The following is a 20,831-nucleotide window of genomic DNA, read 5'->3' as shown; positions in this document are numbered from 1 at the left end:
AAGACAAACCATTTTTTACTCACAATGTGAAATTACTATGAAACCGTTGCAGCAAATGGCACAGCTATATTTATGGCTGGGCTATTATTTGACAAAGTCAGATAATGAATAAATATCTGGTGGGGTGGGGTGGGGGCTAGTTCAGCTGAATGACCAATTTCTGTGCTGGCTCTGTATGTAAATTTAAGTAAGAAGGATTAAATGCCAATAATCTTACAGTTTGAATCCAATGTTTACCATTTGGGAGGAGAAACAAGTATTCATAGCAATGGAAGAACAGTTATCTGATTCAAATAAAATAAATTGAGAAGGTCCTTCCTGAAAAAGCTTGGATGGACAAGGTACAATTGCAAGATGAATTATCACCCTACCGCATCCTCTATTATATTTCTTATATAGTCAGCTAAAAGTATATTTTCCTCCACATTCTCTTTATCTCCCCGGATACTTAACGGAGTTAACTTCAAAACATCATAACCGAGTGCACTGTTGTTTTTATCTTGAATTTTGAAACAATTTATTTTTCATTTGATGGCGAGGAGAAAAGCTTGATGCTGCAGGAAAACTTCACAGAACTGGTTAGAGCAACCGGAAGGGCATAGTTATCTTATACCTGTGTTATGACTGAAATTCTTCTTTTCAAATTCACAAATCCCGACTCAAAAATGTATGATATGGAATAAAATGTATTCTTCCAATGTTTACGTAAAAGTAAATAAAAAGCACAAGATGTATTTCCTATGTGCAAGTACCAAAAATTCTAGAGCATTAGAGCATTGGCTATATTTAAGAGGGAGTTAGATGTGGCTAAAGGGATCAGGAGGTATGGAGAGATGGCAGGTACAGGATACTGAGTTGGATGATCAGCCATGATCATATTGAATGGCGGTGCAGGCTCGAAGGGCCGAATGGCCTACTCCTGCACCTATTTTCTATGTTTCTATTAAAGTTATTTTATTGTGACAAACCATAAAATGGGTTCACTGACATTCTTCAAGCCCATGTGACAGCTTATCCCATGCCAGCAAACTATTAGGCATGCAGCAGAAGCAATAAATGCATCTTGCCAGCACTGCTCACACCTAGAGAATAAAGAAGGGGGAAAAAATGGTTGTACCGTTGTGAAGTTTAAGGAAGAAACATTTTCCAGGAAGTTGTTGAAATACAACATACGACCATGTTAAAAATGTCTTAGGTTTAGCAAAAGCTATTTCTGGCTGGTAGCAAGACAAATCATGAGATGCTTCTCAGAGGAGTTAAATTGTCACCTCATTTTTATTCATGCTCAACTGAAATTATCATTGGTAATGTGCAAATGCAACTGCTAAATGCCAGGTATCCATCGCTAACTTGGAATTGATGTACCGCACTCACAAATATAAAGGTTGAAAATGTAAAGATTACACATATAGGTAAAAATAGCTAATGTATTTATAGTTCTCATAACTTAAGCACAACAGGGGAATTCATTGGACCCAATTATTTTTTCCACGCCAAAGCAAGGTTTTCCAACAGCCTATACTTAGAAATGTACCAGGAATGTCACTTCATTTCACATGTCACACGACGGTGTCACATTTCCATTGTAGATTACTTACTAATAAATTGCAGGCAGCTAAATGAGGGATAAAGGAAATCAATTCTGGCACAACAGGAGTGATTGCCAGATATTGTATTGTCAGACATACAATTACTGGGCAAAAAGGAAAAACAAATTACTAAAAAGACAAGAATTTTCCACCTTTTTACCTCAGCTATGTATTATGGATGAAAGGATAGGATTTACTGTCACAGAAAGCTTGAGGACCCACCTATCTTTATTAAACTGTTTTATATCTTTCAGTAGTCTTCACTTTTTGCAGAAGGCTTCAGCAGTCAAACAGCTGGTTTAAAATTTATGTTCTCTACAGTTATGATCTCATGTTATAAAGGATGAAAAAGGAATCTTACGCAGACAGTCCTTTCATGCTCATCTATGGTTTTCAGCCCAAGCAGCAGATTAACTCACTACCAAATAGTACCTACCCGGTTTCCCAACGTGCATGGTCCAAACCTTCAAATTGCTTATTCATCTGAATTCTCAACTGCCTCCCCCTCTCCCCCTTCTCCCCCCACCCCACCCCCCCCCCCCCCCCCAGCATAATCTTCCTCTAAACTGTAAGTGGCCCAAACCCGCCAATTGTTCACTTTTATAGGTGCATGTCTGAAATTTAGTGCTTCATGCATAAACCACGTGGAGGCAAACTGAGTTTGCAGATAACTTCAGGCAGGTGCGGAGGGGTAATACAAACACGTCAGTCGTTAAATTTCATATTTGGTAAAGCACATACATTTATGAAAACTGAAACATGAATACATTCCACCCTGAAAATAAATTTTTTAACTGTTTTAACAATGTAACTACCACGATAGGATCCCATAAATGGTTCAAGCAAATTATCCCATATATCTTGCTTTGATCATTCTTAAAATATATGCTGACAGAATATTATGGTCTGCATCAGGCCTTGGCCCATAGCCCTTTAATAGCTTTTGAATGCACAGATGGCAATAGCTAGAATCCGCTGATGAATTATTTGAGGGGCTTGAATTCCCAACATGAGTCTCAAAGAGTAAAGGATGGGAGACACCAATGGTTCAAATCCTCAATCATCAAAAATGTAAAGCACGTTAAAATCATATGGAATCCCAAACCGTATCTACACAATAAAGGCTCAAAAAGCAGAATTGCAAAAGCAGCATGAATTATAAATTAAGCCTCAGTTAGATGACCCTGATTCAAGAACATTATCAAAGCCTTAGATGATGCAAAGGTGATTCAATTCAACATTACATTGGGAACATAACAAACTGGGGCTGTCTTCATAAAAGAATCGTAAGAAATGCTTTGTTAAAAATAGCGTTAGGAGCCGTGATTGAGGGAATTAAACACCTGCTAACATCTAAATGGATCCATATCCACATCCCAAAGTATTTAAAATAGCTAAACAACCCTGTTTAGTTGTTGTTTAACACAAACATTAAAAACACTAAAAATATAAAATATCACCTCAATCCTTCAATTGTTAACATCAATTAAAATAAAGACTACCGTGATCCGTCCAATATGGTCCCGGTTATCCAAATATATTTTTCACCATAAGGTGTGTGGAATTTCTGCAAATGCACTTTCCCATGCTGGACCACAAGGACTCCAGCAGAGGAGTGCAGGCAACGAAACACCAGCAATGGCTGGGAGGAAATTGGCAACTTATGCATGGGATTATGCATTGGGAACGTTTTGTCACTTAAAGAAAAATGTCAACATTTCCGCACAAAGTTTAAGCAAAGAGGAGCACAAATCTCTGAAACTGTTAATGCTTGGCATAAGCAACAGATACCTTTTTATAAAAACAAGCCAATGAAAGTTGTGCCTTTGAAATCCTTTTCTCGTCATCTATCCGTATTGCGTCCTTGAGATTTTAACTTCGATATTGCACAAACCATGATTTCCAAATCATACTCAAATATTCTAAGATTATTTAACTGTCTTAAAAAAAAAACTTTAAAAGAACCAGAGGAATAAAGGATGTTCATTTAGGACGGAGAGCAGGGGGAATGTCTTTAGTCAGAGTGTGGTGAATCTGTGGTATTCATTGCCACAGACAGTCAATGGATATTTTTAAGGCATAGATAGATAGATTCTTGATTAGTACAGGTGTCAGGGGTTATGGGGAGAAGGCAGGAGAATGGGATTGAGGAGAAGAGATAGATCAGCCATGATTGAATGGCGGAGTAGACTTGGGCCGAACGGCCTAATTCTGCTCCTATCACTTATGAATTTATGAACCCAAGTCTCTGGCGTTATAAGGCAGAAACTCTACTGCTGTACCACTGTGCTGCCCTATTAAGGATATAATCCATTTAATTCAAGAAAGAAGGACGTTGTCATACTCCTGCAGGAGATTCAATACATCATCAAGAGGAGATAAAGCAAAAAATCTGCAGGGGAAGCACAGAATTACAAAGTTGTGCAATGTGGAGATATTGGAAGATGTCAAAACATTACAACATAGAAGTGGTGAGAATTTGTAAAGATCCGTACAGGAATACTTCGTTCAACTCTACGATGATGTAAGATGTGAAACTCAATTGCTGCATGGCTCATGAAACAGAAACAATAAAGACTTTCAAAACAAAAGGAAACATTTTAAGTCATAATTCAAATTTCTCAGCCAAGGAGCTAAGGAATTCTGATGAACACAGAGACCTTGGGGTTCAAGACCTCAGTGCCCTGAAAGTGGCCTGACAAGTAGATAGGGTGGTGAAGAAGGCATGATATTAATGAACTAATTCGAGGAACACCATTCGCTTGGACAGCTTACAACCCAGCAGTATGAATATTGATGTCTCCAATTTTAAGTAACTCCTGTATTTCTTCCTCCCTCCCCCCCTCCCCCCCCCCCCCCCCCCCCCCCCCCCCCCCCCCCCCCCCCCCCCCCCCTCATCACCAGGTCATCCTACTGGTTCCACTGTTCGCATTTCAGTATCCCTGCCCATGGCGCATCTGCCCTTGGCACATCCAACAAAGGGGCCATTATTGAATCCACCCTTCCCGAGGTTATTTATTACCAGCCTTGTTTTGTTATGGTCGTTTCTCACCTACAGTCAACACCCCCCCCCCCCCCCCCCCCCCCCCCCCAACCCCAACAGATATTTCAGTCTAAAGATGGACTCTGACACAAAATGTCACCTATTCCTTTTATCCAGAGATGCTGCATCACTTGCCTGGTTGAGGCGGATTCCAACAATGTTTAAGAACTTGACACAAGCGTGAAAAAGAACCTTTTCACCATTTTATGTATTTGTCCCTTCACTACCAGCATTAGGGTATCAGACAATTTGACAAGCACTGCCATTACTCACCAAGGTAGTCCAACACACCCCCTCAAACCTGCAACCTTTAGTCCGAAGGATATATAGGTAGTAGGTGCATGGAAAACCACTATCTGTAGATCACCCTGCAAGTTGCATGTCCCCCTGACTTGGAAATAAATTGACCACTGGGACCAATACAAGAACTCCCCACCCTGCACCACTGTAGGGGTGCTTTCAAGCAAATTACTACAATGTTTCAAGAAAGTGGCTCACTGCCCACTTCTCAGTTACTTAGTTGGGCACTAAATTGATACTGAAGTTGTGCGGCATGATGGCGTAGCAGTAGACTTGCTGCCTTATAGTGCTTGCAGCGCCAGAGATCCGGGTCAATCACGATTACAGGTGCTGTCTGTGCGGAGTTTGTACGTTCTCCACGTGGCCGTAGGGGGTTCTCCGTGATCATCTTCAATGATTATGATCAAAAAACTCAAATTTGCGAGACAATTTGACATGCACAAAGCTATGGCTTCTATCCAGATTCAGCCCTCTGCCTTTCTACATGCAGATAGATCCCATTCCCCAGAATCCCCTCCAGTAATTTTACCACCAGTAATTTTAAGCCCACCAGTCTGTGGTTCCCTGGCTTGTCCTTGCAGTTCTTATTAAATAAAGGCACATTAACCACACGCCAGACTTCTAGACCCTCACTCGCAGCCAAGGAAGATTAAAACAACTCTGCCTGGGCACCTGCAATTTCTTCTTACTTCTCACAACATCTTAGGAGAGACTTGATCACGCTTGGAAGACTTATCTACTTTCATGACTCAACACAATCAACACCTTCCTTTTCATAAGCTCAGGATGTTTCACAACATCATTGTTTTCATTCTTGTATTCCCAGCTTTCCTGACTTTATCCACAAAAAATACTGGTGAGAAATATTCATTAAAAAACTCACCCAACTTAAGGGGGGCTATTATTTTCTTAGTTTAGGATCCAGGACTAACTTGTGGACAGTCCGATCTCTTTCTATAACTGTTTTTTAAACTAATAAAATTATGGTAATTACAGACTTTGTTGCAAAGGGGTTGGAGTAGAAAAGCAAGGAGGTCTTGCCTAGACAGAGCAGACTTTTGCCGAAACCTCAGTCAAGGCATTGGATCACGTTTTCACATCCCAAATCAAAAGAAAAATCCTCTCATTTTATGAGTACTGTGTAATCCGTTGGTGTTGTTAATGAAGTGTCTTCAATACAGACCTAGAGTCACATGGCACGGAAACAGGCCTTTCAGCCTTACGGGCGTGTCCCACTTGCGTGACTTTTATGCCGAATGTTAGTACCCGTCATACGTCGTTGCAGGTCGCCAAAAATGTTCAACATGTTGAAAATTCAGCGGCGACCAGAAAGACGCTACGACTCTTTGGGCGACTGAGACGACAACTCACGACCAGACAGGCGACACCGGGGTGAAGCCTGTATGGTCGCGAGTAGTCACCCAAAGATTCGTACCTTGTTCTGGTCGCATGTTGAAATTTTTCGGCGACCTGCAACGACCTATGACGGGAGTCGAGTAAGTGGGACAGGCCGTGCCATCCATGCTGACAAGATGCTCTATCTAAACTAAAAGGATATGTGTCTTTTTACAATACTGCACACAAAAATGTCCAACGAAAGGGAGTCAAATATCAAATTCCTTCAAAAAGGTTGACAAGCACATTATTGGATTCATGACTAACATGGTATCAACAAAAATATAAGAAAAGATAGCATATTGATGGCATGTTTCCAAAAATGGCATCAAAATACACAAATTCATGTTGTGTTACGTTGTCACGTGTCCACCTGGTTGGCACAGTAAGTGCAGGTATTTCTTATTCCTTTCTATACAAACTTAAAGCACACGGCATTGGGGGTTCAGTATTGATGTGGATAGAGAACTGGCTGGCAAACAGGAAGCAAAGAGTAGGAGTAAACGGGTCCTTTTCACAATGGCGGGCAGTGACTAGTGGGCTACCGCAAGGCTCAGTGCTGGGACCCCAGCTATTTACAATATATATTAATGATCTGGATGAGGGAATTGAAGGCAATATCTCCAAGTTTGCGGATGACACTAAGCTGGGGGGCAGTGTTAGCTATGAGGAGGATGCTAGGAGACTGCAAGGTGACTTAGATAGGCTGGGTGAGTGGGCAAATGTTTGGCAAATGCAGTATAATGTGGATAAATGTGAGGTTATCCATTTTGGTGGCAAAAACAGGAAAGCAGACTATTATCTAAATGGTGTCCGATTAGGAAAAGGGGAGATGCAGCGAGACCTGGGTGTCATGGTACACCAGTCATTGAAAGTAGGCATGCAGGTGCAGCAGGCAGTGAAGAAAGCGAATGGTATGTTAGCTTTCATAGCAAAAGGATTTGAGTATAGGAGCAGGGAGGTTCTACTGCAGTTGTACAGGGTCTTGGTGAGACCACACCTGGAGTATTGCGTACAGTTTTGGTCTCCAAATCTGAGGAAGGACATTATTGCCATAGAGGGAGTGCAGAGAAGGTTCACCAGACTGATTCCTGGGATGTCAGGACTGTCTTATGAAGAAAGACTGGATAGACTTGGTTTATACTCTCTAGAATTTAGGAGATTGAGAGGGGATCTTAAAGAAACTTACAAAATTCTTAAGGGGTTGGACAGGCTAGATGCAAGAAGATTGTTCGCAATGTTGGGGAAGTCCAGGACAAGGGGTCACAGCTTAAGGATAAGGGGGAAATCCTTTAAAACCGAGATGAGAAAAACTTTTTTCACACAGAGAGTGGTGAATCTCTGGAACTCTGCCACAGAGGGTAGTTGAGGCCAGTTCATTGGCTATATTTAAGAGGGAGTTAGATGTGGCCCTTGTGGCTAAGGGGATCAGAGGGGATGGAGAGAAGGCAGGTACGGGATACTGAGTTGGATGATCAGCCATGATCATATTGAATGGCGGTGCAGGCTCGAAGGGCCGAATGGCCTACTCCTGCACCTAATTTCTATGTTTCTACGTTTATGAATACCACATGGAACAATAAAATTGCAAACACCATTTCCACTTCATTCACCTGATCATGTAGTAGAATACTGCATCCATCTGAGTGAACACTGCAATGCGCATTACACATCATACACAAACGTACGTCCCAGAAAACAAATGTTACATTATTAGTGAAAAGCAAACATTTTCACCAATGTGATCTAAACGGTACCTTATTGATTTGAGCTATATTTTGAGCTCTATAATGGCCAATGATTCATCAGAACGTTTGATTTGGGCTGATTTTTTATTAAGTACAATGTCTCCGTAACGGTCGTTGGGGAGCTACCCGAAGATGACACGAAGGAATGAAGTTAGCGACTTGGTCCGTACGAAAGGTAAACAATAGACAGTGTGTTGCCAAATTGAAGATTGGCTCAGTTCTTAGGTTTGATGACCAGTTTATGTCCAACTAATATTTTTCATTGATTTTAAAAAGTTGGAAAATATATCGTAAACGGTCGTTGCGTTTTTGACACCAGGATGTTTTTGATATATTAAATTGGACAATAAGAAAAAATAATTATCTCGTCCAAAAACTGCTACTACCATAGGATACCTCGTTGGGTTTTTGAAAAGCATTAGCGGTTTGGAGCCTCCGTGGTTTAACTTGTGGAGGTACCGACCCCGATAACAGTCGTTGTGACCGTTTTTAATGTCATTTTTGTATCCAAATTGGTGATAAAATGATGTCATTAAAAACGTTTTGGACTATCAATCTTGAAGTTATCTAATTTATATCTGTTATTTATAAGGTTTCACATGATGGGTAGATTTTTGTTAAAACAGTGTATTGGTGTAAAAAAAACAATAATAATCTTGTTCTTCAAAATCTCTCCAGTATTGTAAAAATACACATTTGCACCAAAATACTAAACATGATTACTTTCATTTACATGACATTGCTGTGTCCCAAACATTATGGTGCCCTGAAATGGGGGGGGGGGGACTGTGAATAAACAATGCAGTAATTTCTACATGATGAAACCAAAGTATATAAAAATGGCCTTTATTAAAATCTGACCAAGTGCATTTTAACCAAATTTTTCTATCTTGTTCTACCTGGGACATATGACAATAAAACACTCTTGACTCTGGGCTATCCGCAAAAAACACTCACTTTTGTATCATCAGCAAACTTGCTAATCTTGCCCTGTATGTTCTCTTCCAAATCATTGATGTCGATGACAAACAGTAACGGGCCCAGCACCGAACTCTGAGGCACACCACTAGTCACAGGCCTCCAGTCTGAGAAGCAACCTTCCATCATCACCCTTCCTTCCATGGAGCCAATTTGCTATCCATTCAGCTATCTCTCCTTGGATCCCATGCGATCTAACCTTCCAGAGCAGCCTACCATGCGGAACCTTGTCAAATGCCTTACTAATCCATGTGCACAACATCAACTCTGCCCTCAACGACCTTTTTGGTCACGTCTTCAAAAAAATCAACCAGATTCGTGAGACATGACCTCCCACGTAAGAAAACCATGCTGATTGTCCCTAATCAGCCCTTGCCCATCCAAATGCCTGTACAACCTATTCCTCAGAATACTCTAGAGTAACTTTCCAACTACAGATGTTAAGCTCACCGGCGTATAGTTCCCAGCATTTTCCTGTAGCCCTTTGTGAAAAGACGCACAACATTTGCCACCCTCCAGTCTTCCGGCACCTCTCCTGTATTTAAGGACAACTAATAAATTTCAACCAGGGCTCCCGCAATTTCCTTGCTAGTTTCCCGCAATGTCCTTGAATATATCTGATCAGGCCCTGGAGATTTGTCTACCTTCATACACGATAGTACCTTCAGTACTTCTTCGACAGTAACACGGACTTCTTCAAAACACTTACAGTGACTGCTCCAATTTCCTCCATCCTACTCTTTCTCCTCGGTAAATACAGAGCTGCCTATACCTGTCCCATGCATCCTTCTTGTTTTTGACTAAGGCTTCATTTTCCCATGTCAGCCAAGCTTCCTTATGTTTGCCTGCTTTGCCCTTTACTATAATGGGGACGTACATATCCTGAGCTTTCGTCAGCACACATTTAAAAACATCCCACTTGGCCGATGTTCCTTTCCCCTTAAATAACCTGTTCCAGTCAACTTGAGCGAGACCTTCTCTCGTACCCACAAAGTTGGCCTTACCCCAGTTAAGCATATTAACATGTGGACTCTCTTCGTCCCTATCCATAACTATCTTATAGTTCCCAGCATTTTCCTGTAGCCCTTTGTGAAAAGACGCACAACATTTGCCACCCTCCAGTCTTCCGGCACCTCTCCTGTATTTAAGGACAACTAATAAACTAATAATAAGCATATTAACATGTGGACTCTCTTCGTCCCTATCCATAACTATCTTAAACATAATCGAACTGTGGTCACTGGTCCCAAAAGGCCCCTCCTCAAACACTTCTATAACTTGCCCTTCCCAATTTCCCAATACTAGATCCAGCGTTGCCCTCTCACAAGTGGGGGGCCTCTACATACTGTTAAAGAAAACTCTCCTGAACACTTTTGATGAATTGTACCCCATTTAAACCCTTCACACTCTGATTTTTCCAGTCTATATTGGGAAAGTTAAAATCCCCTACTACAACAACCTTATTTGACCTGCAGCTGTCTGCAATCTCCTGGCATATTTGTTCGTCTAATTCTCGTTTACTATTCTGGGGGTCTGTAGTACACCCCCAACAAGGTGATCATCCCTCAGCTCCACCCATATAGCCTCACAAGACAAACCGCCCATAATGTCACCTCTGACCACTGCCATGATATCCTCCAGAACCAACAATGCAACCCCCCCCCCCCCCCCTCCTCTTTTTCCCTCACTCGTCTGTCCTGTACCCCGGAACATTGAGCTACCAATCCTGCCCCTCCCTTAACCAGGTTTCAGTCATGGCTACAACGTCCCAGTCGCTCGTACCTATCCATGCCCTAAGCTCATCTGTCTTACTCGTCAGGCTCCTTGCATTAAAATTTGTGCAGTTTAAACTAACCTTCCTTCCTCGCTCTCCCCTTTCACCTGCCTATCCTGTCCGCTAACCTATCCCACACCACCCACCATACCAACTTCTAGCCTCTCACATGCCTCTGTCCTGTACAAGATTGCAAAATAATATCATGGTATCTCAAGTTAAAATGCCAGATGACAGTGGATTCACATAAACTTGAGATACAAAACCAACCAGCAATAAATAAACATCCTGGCTGACAATTATGTACACAAATCTGTCATCAATCAATTTAAAAAAATCAACTTTGAGGACATAAAGACCACTGATGTGATGAATAAATATATCCAGAGTAAAAGCTGAATGAACTTCAGAGCAACATCATCTCTTCTCTATGTTCTATCATCTATGAAAACTTTCACCCCATTAAACAGTTCAAAGATAATCATTTGGTCTGGCAAAATTCATACTAAATCATTATTATGTACTTCATGTTAAATCAAACTATGCAAAAATATGGGGACAACTCTCACTGGCCCATCTAGAATCACACACACCTGATCAGAAATGTGGTGGGCTGCGTTGCCGCTCTGAAGTATCCCAGACACTGGGACTTAAGGCCAACAATTGCATGCTGGAGAAGTGCTGCCCCGTGAAATCTTTGACAGGTCGCAAAACCCTGAACCAGTTTTGTCTAGAGTATTCACAAAAGAACTGAATAAATAGATACTCCCCAGATTATGTCAGGCTTCCATTCGGGAGAACTGTTCATAACATGAAACATTTTGAATGTGGGAAAAGCAGCTACCAGGCAATATATTTAGATAAAACATCGGCCAATCAAGGTCAACGTGTTAAACTAGGGCGCTTAACTCAATAATCCAGCTATTTCTGCAAACTGAGGACCGACATGACTGAAGATGCAAATTTCTCCCACCGGTCTCCCAAATGCTTATTCATCTGTGCAGGTTGTACATATGTCAAACTTTCTGGGGAGAACCTGTAGCAGCAAAATAAACAAGTGCCTGTATAGAAAAAATATATATAAATTTAAAGCTGTACTTTTTGCTGCATTATTGTTCGCCCTTACCCAAATCTCCCAAAAGCAATCACTCTCTCAACATTTACATCCCAGTATAAATTTATGGGCTTTTGCTTTATTCTCAATTTATTAATTTGAATGCATATATTATACCACATGCAAAATGCTACTAAAATCTAAACTTGGTTGCCAGGTAGTTAACACTGCATTTTTCCATTTTACTTCAAATGATTGTGGTTTAGTTCAAAAAACAGCATAGTTATACAGTATAGATATTATTTTCAATCATTTTTAAAATCCAAGATATTTGCTCTTTGTAAATGTCTCCATTAAATTTAAATGGTTACTAGCTTTGCTGCATAAACAATATTTAAATTTGATTTGCACCAAGCAATCCAAAAATCTATGCTATAATCATCAGATTTCAGAAATCCAATTTAAGATATGACAGACTTGGATGGGAAATAAAGAGAAGCAGTTCCCATCAGTAGACAGGTTATGAAACAAAAGACATTTACAATGATGGACTAATGGTATGGGGGTTGGGGATAAGAGAAATATGAAGAACATCTATCTTTTACATAGGCAGGATAGACACTGGAATTCATTGCCTAGAAGGAAGGAAACAGTGTCAGTGGTTTCAAAAGGAAATTGGATAGGCACTTGAGGGAATACCTGGAGTAAATGAGGTAAATTGGTATTGGCAAGTCTGTTCCACAAAGAACTGGTACAAATTCAGTGGATCGTGCCACTGAATTTGCTATAACATGCGACATAACAATTTTATCATTCTTTTTTTGTGATTACAGCAACCTCAAATAAGAAAGTTTTAAACTAAGCAAGATGGTGGAACAGTGGCGCAGCGGTAGAGCTGCTGCCTTACAGCGCCAGTCAAAGGTTCGATCTTGATTATGGGTGCTGTCTGTACGGAGTTTGTATGTTCTCCCTGTGACCATGTGGGTTTTCTCTGGGTGCTCCAGTTACCGCCCCCACTCCAAAGACGTATAGGTTTGTATGTAATTGACTTTGGTAAATATTGTACATCTTTTCTAATGTGTAAGATAGTGCTAGTGTACGAGGTGATCGGACTTAGAGGCCCAAAGGGCCTTTTTCCGCACTGTATCTCTAGAGAATCTTACTCCATTTAATGAAATAAAAAATATTACTATCTTAAATTAAAATTATTTTTTAATTGAATATTCTGGCACATCATAACCTGTTGCTGGTGTGTGGTTCAAAATTATGTTAACACTGAATAGTTCAGTTTCCACCAAATTATTATAGGACTGGAGTCTTTTCTAATCAATGGTGAAGGGATACCCAAGTCAATAGAACAAAAAAAAAATAGATCAAGTAATTGTGCTGTAATTCACCAAAACCAGTCTGAGAAGCAATGCACATCAATAATTTCCCCATGATGTTTTCCCAGTACTCTTTCAGGTTTTTGGTTACCTGTTGATCCAGGATCATCTGTACATTTATACCCTTCACGCACTTCTCAAATAACTGGTGCTCTTTTACTTTGTTTCCTTTAAATTAAACAGAGAAAAAGCACAAAACATTATGGTGCTGATTCTATTTAGCTGTGTGGCATTTTAGTATTAAAATTGTCCTGCAGTTGCAGTTTCAAATATTTCTCAACTCTTTCCAAACATTTATACAAGTATTCTTAAATATCATTAAAATTGCTCTCAAATCACTTTGACAAAGTATCATTGCATGAAAACGAACCGTATCACAAAATAATACTAGCCAGTGAAAATAATCTCCAAACATGAAATACAAATGCACTAAAAAAATCAGCAATTTTTATCTTTCCTCACAACGTGAATATATTTTTCAACTCCGCTAACAATCTCCAAATACATGTTTTATAAGGATTTCAATATTCATTCAAAATATATACAGTAAGATAATAAAAATGCAAAGGATTCACTTTTATGAACAGAAAATCATGAATGTAAAAAAGGTCATCTGATTATACGTAAACATTACATCTAAGATGCCATGACCATACAAATTTGACAACGCTTCATGGTGGTGGGGAACTCATAAGGGTGCTATAAATAAGAATTTCATTGTCAGTACATAGGATCATTAAAGACTTGACGAGTATATCCTTTTGATTGGCAATGACATAAGTGAAATAACTTGTGTTGTAATTTTTCTACGATCAATACATAATGATAAACATAAATCTGAAGATAGTTGGGTGTAATTTCCCCTTTAATAGTCAACAGCTATAATTCTCAAATAATTTCAGCCTAGACCTGGATTTCTTCCTTTTCCCATCCATAACCTGGAACTTTAGCTCAGACTAGCTTTTAGAGGCCTGAATAAAGCTTTCCAAAGATTACAAGTGAAAGCTATTCAACCAAAACACACAATTTCCCATTATAAAAAGTTACTGGAAAATTAATACTATAGATTGCTAAACAGAGAGGAGATTTTTTGTTCTTTAAATTCGCACTACATATTGTTCCCTTTAAAATTACGTTCGCAAGTTTTATAGGAGTAGAATTAAGCCATTCGGTCCATCGAGTCTACTCCGACATTCAATCGTGGCTGATACCTCCTGACCCCATTTTCCCACCTTCACCCCATTACCCTTGACACCTGTTCTAATCAAGAAATTAGCGATCTCGACTTTAAAAATATCCACTGACTTGGCCTCCACAGCTCTCTGTGGCAATGAGTTCCACAGATTAACTATCCTCTAACTAAAGAGTTCCTCCTCACCTCCTTTCTGAAAGAGCGTCCTTTAATTCTGAAGCTTTGACCTCTGGTCCTAGACTCTCCCACCAGTGGAAACAACCTTTCCACAATCACTTTATTTATATATTTCATTATTCTGTGAGTTTCAATTAGGTCGCCCTCAACCTTCCAGCTACTGCTGTCAAACGCTCGCATGCAAACCCATTCATTCCTGGAATCATTCTTGTAAACCTCCTCTGGACCCTCTCCAGAGCCAGCACATCCTTCCTCAGATATGGGGACCATATTTGCTCATAGTTACTCAAGCAAAATTTGTTGATCATATATATATATATATATATATATGTGTTGGTTTTGTTAACTTAGATATCCATTAATTTCCCATTACAAAAGTACTCATTCCATGCCCATAATAATTAATTGGTCTGAAGAAGAGTTTCGAGCCGAAATTTCACCTATTTATTTTCTCTAGATATACTGCCTGACCTGCTGAGTTACCCCAGCATTTGTGTCTCCCTTCACAAAACTGCCTGCCCCACTGAGTTCATCCAGCAGTTTATTTTTTGTTCGTGATTCCATTATCTGCAGTCTCGTGTGTTTTCATGTTAAAAATGTTAACTTGGAACATACATAAAATAAACCTAGACACATTATCTCCATAATTTAAACCTTTTTTTAAAAACTAAATATAGATCGATGAGAGTGAAGTAGGTGCGGGGTACAAAAGGGGCATGCAACCAAAATATATTATTGCAGAGCAAAGGTGTTACTAACTGCTGTAACTTAGCGCTCTTAACTTCAATTGATCGAAGGGGGAGGGGTTCGTGGATAAACACTTAAGGAACTCCGCAGCGAAACGTGCAGCCACTGTATTTCGGCGATTCTGTTGCAGCAACAGCGAGGCAGTGGAGCTGCCGACCATCGCAGCGACAGAGGGAAAGTGCGCGGTCCATCCATGCCGGAGCTGCCGCTAATGAATTAGCCGGAAAGGCCGCAGCCTCACCAAGGGCGGGCTGGACTTTATTTACGTACCTCGCGCATCCGCTGGAAGAAAATGCAAAAGTTTTTAAAAAAGTAAACAATGATAAACGAAGAGGAGCTGACAGTCCTCTTCGAGTGGGGATTTAAAGCGAGCTAACCGTGAGTCTGGAGGGGTGTTTGCCGACAATCTGTCACCGTCTCAGTGCCATGGTTGCTCCAGTGCCGCAGCACTCAGGTGCGTCACCGCGCAGACGCCGCCGCCGCCGCCGCCGCCTCACCAACTGCAGGAGCGGAGCCAGACCTCGGCGGCAAGTAGGGCGCCGCTGATTGACAGCGATAGCGACCAATGGGCTTCATCTGCTCCCCTCCTGGAACCCCGGCAGAGAGGCGGAAACAACCAATCGTTGGATCCGGGGGGGGCGGGACCTCTCCCTCCAACTTTGGACTTGGTTTATGGGATGAGGAGGGAGGCGACAGGGCGTTTGCGAGTCTTCACAACGACACGTTCAGTGTTAATGTCACGGAGAAAAGCAGCGAGCAATCAGGGAAGACGACAACTGTTTGTCCAACAAAAGGTTTCGAAGGACGGGATTCCAAATCGTATTTCCCCCCAGCAGTTTGTTTATATGTCAAGATTCTAGCATCTGTAATCTCTCCTGTTGTCAAATCGGTTCTAGGATCGAGAGGCTTTGCAATGTTTGGTTCAGTATCGTTCTTTATATCGTAGATTTATTTTATAAAAAACATTTGGGCAGGTACGTGGCTGGGAAAGGTTAGAGGGATAAGAGCCAAATGCAGGCGTGGGACTCGTGTAGATGGGGCATCTTGGGCAAGTGGGTCGAAGGGCCTGTTTATATGCACTACGAGTTATCTTTCACAAAGTCTAAATACCTACCTATTATATTGGATGTTCCCACGACTCATACATATTTAATTGTGTTAATAATAGTCATATATTGCTCTCCTGTCATATTCTTCTAATTCCCGTTGACTATTGGGGGCCTATAGTACACTCCCAACAAGGTTACCATCTTTTTTTAAATTTCTCAGCACCTATATAGCCCTACTGGACAAACCATGAATAATGTCATCTCAGAATATTGTCATGATATTCTCTTTAATCAATTTTGCCCCCCCCCCCCCCCCCCCCCTTTGACATACCAACTCTCCGTAATCTTGTAAACGTTCCTCCAACCCCCGGCCCTCCCTGTAATGTTCACCGCGTCTCCCCGGGGAGAGAAAGGGATGGAGCCGGGGCTGTGTGCGTGAAGCATGGCGACTGGAGGGGCGGGAGCGCTGCCCCGGGACCATGAGGGAATGACCCACCTCCCCCTCTCCATTCACCCCTCACACCCCCCTCCCTGTCTACCCCTTTCTTCCCCCTCCACTCTCTCTCCATCCCTCTCTTCCCCCCCCCCTGCCACCTGGGGTAAATTTACCCGAGCCGAGAGTAGATTACTCTAGCGCGTGCCCCCCTTAAGCGCGGGGCCCAAATTGGAGCAATTGGTCCAATTGGCTTAAGGCCGGCACTGACCGCAAATCTCGGTGCTGGGACCGCAGCTATTTGCAATATACATCAATGATTTGGATGAAGGGATTCATTAAGTAACATTAGCAAATTTGCAGATGACACAAAGCTGGGTGGCAGTGTGAACTGTGAGGAGGATGCTATGAGAATGCAGGGTGATGTGGACAGGTTGGGGGAGTGGGCAGATGCATGTCAGATTAAGTTTAAAGTGGATAAATGTGAGGCTATCCACTTTGGTATCAAAAACAAGAAGGCAGATTACTATCTAAAAGGGGAAGTACAACGGGATCTGGGGGTCCTTGTTCATCAGTCTATGAAAGTATGCATGCAGGTACAGCAGGCAGTGAAACAAGCGAATGGCATGTTGGCCATTATAACAAGAGCAGTCAAGTATAGGAGCAAAGAGGTCCTCCTGCAGTTGTACATTGCCCTAGTGAGACCACGCCTGTAGTATTGTGTGCAGTTTTGGTCCCCTAATTTGAGGAAGGACATTCTTGCTATTGAGGGAGTGCAGCGTAGGTTTACAGGGTTAATTCCCGGGATGGCGGGACTGTTATATGCTGAGAGAATGGAGCGGCTGGGCTTGTACACTCTGGAGTTTAGAATGATGAGACACACTAGAGGCAGGTTTGGATCCACTAGAGACAGGAAACATGTTCCAGATGTTGGGGGAGTCCAGAACCAGAGGCCACAGTTTAAGAATAAGGGGTAAGCCTTTTAGAATGGAGACGAGGAAACACTTTTTCACACAGAGTTGTGAGTCTGTGGAATTCTCTGTCTGAGAGGGCAGTGGTGGCCAGTTCTCTGGATACTTTCAAGAGAGAGCTACATAGGGCTCTTAAAGATAGCGGAGTCAGGGGATATGGGGAGAAGGCAGGAACGGGGTACTGATTGGGGATGATCAGCCATGATCACATTGAATGGCGGTGCTGGCTCGAAGGGCCGAATGGCCTACTCCTACACCCTGCGTTTATCCTGCATCCTGCGTTGGGGGAACAGGTGAGTGGTGGAATATTGCATTGGGGAATGGGTTTCACTTGGTCTAGTACATTAAAACTCTGATCTTGTTTGTGTGTGTGTGAATGTGATTGTCTTTAAATCTTCGCACAAATACTACGCGGCAACGATTACATTTTTACATATTCTGATTGATATTTTTCCCCTCTAGGCAGAGATCACCTTCACTGAACATTTTAATGCTTTATTTCTCGACTTATTCTCGACATTACTTCTTCTTCTTCTTGCATATGGCATGCACAGCCTAACGTTGTAGGACAACTTGTTCTATTTGATTGTGCATGCCAGGTTGATTGCATTTGTTGAAACAAGGCGGACAATGTGAAGGTTGCAACCTTATTACTGATTAAAGTTTTAAAAAAAATTCAAAAGACTGAATTTAAAACGTCCAGCTTTGACTGATGATGTCACATTGGTTCGGCTAGCAGTGATTAGCTTCACTGAAGACCAGCTTCAACTGATGATATCACAAGGGCTCGGCTAGCAGTGATCGGCTTCACTAAAGATTTCACAATTTCACAAGTTATTCGCAATTAAGGTTAACAAGAATTTTACTATGAAAATCCTTCCTCACAGCTTCCAACACACTTTGATACAAAGTTGCAAGAAAGAAACACTGAACCCTTCACTTCAATGGGATTTAACAACAGGAGGGGAAGGGCCAATTGGTATTGCAGTTGGAACTTCTGCGGCAGGCAAGGGAAGTGCAATTGGATTTTTTTTTTAAGTCCACTGCAGGGGAGTGCTGGAATCTTACATTTGGGAACGGGTTAAGTTGCATTGGGGGAACGGCTGAATGGTGGAATATTGCGTTGGGTGACCACACCGTTGGGGCAGCAGACATATTCTGATTCACAATTATCATTAAAATCATTCCTGCCAGCTTCCAACACACTTTGATACAATGTTGCAACACAGGAACTTTTCACCTCACAAGAGGGGAGGGCGAATTGCTATTGCAACATGCAATGGAAGTACAATTGGAATTTTTTTTAAGCCCACTGCTGAGGGAGGCAGGGGAGTGCTGGAATCCAGGGGCGGAAATCACTATCAAACCATGCGGGGGACACATTTTCATGGCGCCGTTTGTGCAAACACACACACGCGATGCTTTGGAGGCTTCAGCCGTGGGCCCTGTGGATGGTAACATCGGGGGCTGACTCCGAACCCCAGCTATAGCAGCATCGTCCGCCCCGAATCGCGGTGCATCAATCGGCCCGTTCACGGGACCTTTCATCGCCCGGCATAGGCTTCAACATCGGGAGCCTCAATCGTCTCGATGCAGCAATTTGACCACTGAGCGATGGAAAAATCCCGCGACCTATTTTACGCCACACCGGGCGATAAAAGGCTCAGCGAATGGGCCGATTCAAGCTCCACTCTATGATCTTTGCTCCACCAGGACGTCTCCCTCCTCCAATCTCCGCGCTCTATCCACAGTCCCAACCCCCTATTTCTGCCTTTGACCGACACCTCCCTCCTCCAATCATCGCGCTGAATCATCATGTCCCGCTCACCCCCACAACTTGCTGACTGACATCTCTCTCTAATCGGCGCACTCAATCATCAGTCCCACCCCCACTGACTCGTGGAAAATGGAGATTTTTAATAGATATTTTATTCACCGAATTTCAAAATCCGGATAACAGAACATGGGGGGAATTGTCACCCACATCTCAAAACATGGGGGGGGGGCAGGGGCATGTACCCCTGTCTCCTCCGGGATTTCTGTCTATGCTGGAATCTTACGTTCAAGGACGGCTTGAGTTGGAGGACCATGCCTCCTGTTGATTGCGGGCAGCAGACCCAACGGTTCTGCACTTGGTCTAATCTATCTATATATCTATCTTCTATATTACCCCCCCCCCCCCCCCCACCTCCCCTCCCCCTCACCCCGCCCTCCCCACCTCACCCCTCCCCCTTCTTCCTCCCCCCCCCCCCCCCCCTCCCCCCCCTCTCCTCCCCCCCCCCCTGCCCCCCCCCTCCTCTCCCCCCCCTCTCCTCCCCCCCCCCCCCCGTCACTCTCCCCCCCCCCCTCTCCCTCCCCCCCTCCCCCCCCCCCCTCCCCCCTCTCTCTCTCTCTCTCCCCCCCCCTCTCTCTCCCTCTCTCCCCCCCTCTCTCTCTCCTCTCCCTCCCCCTCCCTCCCCCCCCCCTCTCTCCCCCCTCTCCTCTTCCTCACACCCCTCCCCCTCTCTCCCCCCTCCCTCTCTCCCCTCTCCCCCCCCCCACCCCTCCCCTCCCCCCCCCCTCTCCCCCCCCCTCCCCCCTCCCCCCCCCCCCCCCCTCCTCTCTCTCCACCCCCTCTCCTCCCCTCCCTCTCTCCCTCCCCCCCTCTCCCCCCCCCCTCTTCCCTCCCCCCTCCTCCCCCCCCCTCTCCCCACACACCCTCTCCCCACCCCCCCCTCCCCTAAACCCCCCTCCCCCCCCTACCTGCTCCTCTCTCCCCGCCCCTCATCTCACCCCCTCTCTCAGCACCCCTCTCTCCTCCCCCCCCTCTCTCCCCCTCCCCCCTCCATTAGTGTAAGTGCTGGGGGGGGGGGGGGGGGGGTAGTTAGTGTGTGATGCTGCATGCCGCCCCCCCCCCCCCCAACCGCACGTTGGGGAAACAGACCTAGTGGGACACAGTGTGTGTGTGTGTCTTTAGAGTTTCGCAAAAACACTACGTGATAATGATAACATTTTTA

At 43.2% G+C, this 20,831-nt stretch overlaps 1 protein-coding gene across 2 annotated transcripts in view; it reads right to left on the bottom strand.

Annotated features, from left to right (window-relative positions):
- The window catches only part of LOC129701740 (mitogen-activated protein kinase 9), a 42,427-nt gene extending 26,526 nt beyond the window's left edge, over positions 1-15,901 (bottom strand). For both annotated transcript variants that reach the window (XM_055643137.1, XM_055643138.1), the window contains exons 1-2: positions 15,760-15,901; positions 13,358-13,434 (exon numbers count right to left, since the gene is read on the bottom strand). The gene's annotated coding sequence lies outside the window, so the exon portion shown is untranslated. The remainder of the gene's footprint in view (positions 1-13,357; positions 13,435-15,759) is intronic.
- Positions 15,902-20,831: the final 4,930 nt, after the last annotated feature.

This window comes from Leucoraja erinacea, chromosome 11, assembly GCF_028641065.1.
Source record: "Leucoraja erinacea ecotype New England chromosome 11, Leri_hhj_1, whole genome shotgun sequence".
NCBI classification, from domain to species: Eukaryota; Metazoa; Chordata; class Chondrichthyes; order Rajiformes; family Rajidae; genus Leucoraja; species Leucoraja erinaceus.
The sequence above is the reverse complement of the archived record's forward strand: the minus strand, read 5'-3'. Positions and strand labels throughout refer to the sequence as shown.